Genomic DNA, 4,327 nt, shown 5'->3' with positions numbered 1-4,327 from the left:
TTTTGACCTCAGGGCTTGGTTTTTGCTCTGATATGCATTATCAGCTGTTAGACCTTTAATTAAGACGTGTGTGCCTTTCCAAATCATACCCATTTAATTGAATTTGCCACAGGTTAACTTCACTTGAAGTGTAGTAATATCTACAAGCAAAATGAATGCTCCTGAGCTAAATTTCAACTGTCCCAGATATGGGTATGAGTACTAATAAGTTTTTTTTTTTTTAAAAAGACATTTGCAAAGTTGCTAAAACCCAGTTTTTGCTTTACCATTATAGCGTATGGAGTGTAGATTGATGTGAAAAAAAAGTAATTTAAAGCAGCTTAACAAAGCAGCAACATAACAAATCATGAAAAAAAATTAAGGGGTATGAATACTTTCGCAAGGCACTATGTGTGTGTATTTATATATACATACAAATATACACAGTAAACACAAACACCTGGCATTTAAAATATATATTTAAATGCCAGGTTTCACTGCAGTTATTTTTAAACAATAAAAATCAGTACTTTTGTCTTTCCAGTTAAACATGCCTAAACAAGTTAGATTTACTATTTCTATTTTTATTTTGCTATTTCTTTTATTGTGCAGTATTATTAAACAGCCTTAAATAAGTTGCAGTTTTCTTCTTGTTTTATGCAAAATCTCATTTTATTCAGATTTTTTTCATAAAACAAGATATGTGATTTTGCTTCTCAAGTTAATGTGTTAATGCTTTACGAATGCTTTGATATTTATACTGGAAAACAAGACAAAGTAGGGAAATCATTTTCTTGAGATGTTGAGCCATTATCTGGATGTCATGGATGTTATCAAATAGAGGATTGTCTTAATGTCGTTGCTGTTATTTTTTAGGTAGAAAGACATGATTATTTTGATAACACTGCACTCAATGCGATTCATCTTTTCTGTGAAAGTCAATCTAATGACGCATCAGGCATCATTCGGTCTAACGAAGGAAGGTAATGGGCTCAGTCAGAATGAAGATTTTCTTGAAAATAAATACTGATTACTGAACTATAAACCTTTAAAAAAAGCTATAAATTGTCTTTTTTTTCTTCAGCTTTGGTCAGTGGATAGATTATATCCAAATGTGTCCTAATGGATTCTTAACAGCGTTTCAGTTGAAAGTTGAATCTTCCCAAGGAATTGGTGATGATACGGCCGTAAACAACATCAGGTGAGTTTTTGTCATTCTGCTTAGTTTGCCATTTAGGGTCTCAGTTTTCCCTCATGAAGCTGCTCAATTAAGCAACATCAGTCAATACGAGGCATGAGGCTGCAGGAGAGAATCAGACCAATAACACGATTATATTGCTTTTACTCCATTTTTATAAACAGTAAAGTAATAGGTCAATTAGTTCATATACTGAAAGTATACATACATAATATCGACTGCAGTATCAACTGTTTTCTTTCAGTGTCTGAAATGCTTCGATCAAGGATTCAGTCTCTAAACCCCACCTTTGCTCTGATTGGTCAGAAACCAAACTCCTATTATCATATCTGAGGGTGTACCTGTCTTGTTTGGTTCGATTGAAAGGAACTCAGGTTCGTTTCCCCCTTTGGTGGCAGGTGTGAATACAATAATCGCACTCAGGTGCGCACCAAACAACCGCACGAGACCCAGCTGAAGAGGTGGTCTCGGTCCGCTTCCAAACAAACTCTGGTACGGTTTGGTTAAAAGTTGCAATGAATGTGTCTGGGGGAAATAGTAAGGAAATATTTGGATTATTTATGAATAAACTAGTGTTTTCTGAGTCAGTGTCACAAAGATGAAGTTAAAAATCCTGACTCGCCATCTCCTCATTGGACGCGCCTTTAGAAAGAAATGCATCTTTATGGATTATGTAATGAAATAATTTTTGTTTTGGATATTAATTATTTTGTTTTGTAGTAATTCAAAGCTTTCAATAGATAATCATCATGTCTGTAAGGAAATCACTGAGTTACGGATCACTTTTGTGAAGCACTCCTGTTCAAGAACGAGACGGCAAGCGCATCCTATTCATTTTCTTTAATAAAAACACAATGTTTTCTTGATATCGTGAGTGCACACAAATAAAAATAGACCCTTTACAGTTCCGAACGATGTATTATTCTTACCTTTATGAGCAACAATTACGGCGTATTTAATTTGTTTCCACTGATGTCCTGAAGCACGCTTCAGCTTCCACTCTCCGCACAAACGATTGGATATGCGCCTAATAGCGAACATTTATCTAGGTTAAATGTTTAAACTAACATTGTGATGTGATTGGATGACCTTAGCACACGTGTGGTTTTGTTGACAGTTTCTGGTTCACTTGCAAAAAGGGCAGTGCGAAAGCGAACCGCACCAAACAAAACAAAACCAGCATTGTATTTGGTCCGGACCAAAGCAAGTGAACTAGCGGACTTTCATGCTGTGAATACACCCTGAATCTCAGCTCTTGATCCGCAGTGATAGGAACATACCACACGAATTTGGTGAAGATCCACCGTGAGGTATGAGCCGAAACGTCTGCAAGCCATCCCGGCAGCCATTTTGAATTGGGCTTGCAGGGTGATTAGCGGATTTCTCGGCGGCTGCTGTCTGGAATGCAGCATTAAGGCCGTTCCACACTGAGTGTGAAGCGAAAACGCCAGGCGGATCGCCGATGAATGTTCGCCTTCTGCTAATTCACGCCTGCAGGCTAGGTGGTGCTGACCAACAACGCATTTTTCCTCAGATATGTATCTCGTATATGAATTTAACGTCATCCACTGCTCAATATACAGCATTAAATGAATATAGCTAAGTAAAGTTTGGTTCTACGCCAGAAACGCAAACTATTTATAATGGTTACAAAAAAACATCTTAAAATATAAACAGAAGTACAATTAGCATCAAGCCACATTTGAAAATGTAATTATTAATGTATTTGCTTAAAACCCACTTTAAACCATCATCGAGTGCTTGTAATAACTCCCGATTGTGATCTATAGTTGATTTTGATTCTATAATAGGCATGCATGCACTCTTTGTATGTCTACCCTGATAGCACACGTACATCTCAGAGACGTCTATTTGATGTCTGCATTACATCTGCGAGACGTATTTTTTAGAGAGTTTGCTCATCTGCAATACGTCTATAGGACGTTTCCTTTTAGATGTCAGATAGACGTCTATTAGATGTTTATGATTTAGAATGTGTGTAAAACTGACATCTGAAAGACGTCTGTTACATGTTTGTCCACAGCAGATGCTTTCCAGATCAAGAGATCTTTAACAGACATCTTGCAGACGTACGTGTGCTATCTGGGTAATAAAGCCGCACTGCTTATTGTAATAAACATCATTTATTGTTATGAAAATACCATGAGCTGTACACAAAACACATACAGAATATATCGTCATAATCATGTCTATTTTCTTTCATATTTCATGTGTAGAAAAATGTTTCCCTCGATATTTTTAATACGGAAGATAGAGTTAACGCGCTCTGACTCATAACACTCGTTCACGGGGAAGAAAAAGGACAGTGCTCTCCAGATCACATAATTCAGAGGATAATTAATATAAATTATATTAAGAACATGTGAGAATAAATCTGTTCTCAGATACCAAAGATAACAGGAACTCAGCATCCACTCTCTTCTCTCCCGGGATACTCTTCTTCCGTGTTTGTTTTAGTGATGTCTGGTTCGCGAACGAACCGTTCGATTTAACCGGTTCTTCTTAGTGAACCAGTTCACCAAATCGGACTGAATCATTTGAAACGGTTCGCGTCTCCAGTAAGCATTAATCCACAAATTACTCCAGTTATTCACTTTTTTAACATGGCTGACACTCCCTCTGAGTCTAAATAAACCAATATCCCGTACACTGACTGAACTGCTGTGAAGAGAACTGAAGATGAACACCAGCAGAGCAGCATGTGTGCAGCGAGCCGGGTAACACATACACGCCCACTGCTGGAGCGGTTCTCCTTCTCGAGTCAAGAACCGGCTGCATCGGTTTTCGGATCACCTGTACACTGAACCGAGAACCGTTTCTTTCGGACGCGTCCGATTTGAGAACCGAAGAGCTGATGATACTGCGCATGCGCGATTCAGCGTGAAGCTACCGAACAGATTGCTATGACTGACACAGCACGTCTGAACCGAACTGGTTCTTTTGGACAACTGATTCTGTGCTAATGTTATTGAATGAAGGGCAATCTGGCGAAACGTACATTTATTTAATAACAAATAAATCGCAATGGATTATATATAGTAAGTGGATTATGGTTTCTGCGCTGATGAAAACGAATTTATTTACTTTATATCTTCAAGACTTAAATCCTCCTATGCACATCACTGCCTG

At 37.8% G+C, this 4,327-nt stretch overlaps 1 long non-coding RNA gene across 1 annotated transcript; it reads left to right on the top strand.

The window, feature by feature from the left end:
• Positions 1 to 830: 830 nt before the first annotated feature.
• Positions 831 to 1,568, top strand: LOC107566180 (uncharacterized). The gene is made up of 3 exons (XR_001606478.1): positions 831 to 962; positions 1,064 to 1,180; positions 1,422 to 1,568. It is a non-coding gene; the product is annotated as an uncharacterized lncRNA (long non-coding RNA).
• The last annotated feature ends 2,759 nt before the right edge of the window (positions 1,569 to 4,327 follow it).

The sequence above is a fragment of the Sinocyclocheilus grahami genome, unplaced genomic scaffold (assembly GCF_001515645.1).
Source record: "Sinocyclocheilus grahami isolate Dianchi unplaced genomic scaffold, SAMN03320097.WGS_v1.1 scaffold1054.1, whole genome shotgun sequence".
Taxonomy (NCBI): Eukaryota; Metazoa; Chordata; class Actinopteri; order Cypriniformes; family Cyprinidae; genus Sinocyclocheilus; species Sinocyclocheilus grahami.
This window is presented reverse-complemented; position numbering and strand designations above follow the sequence as displayed.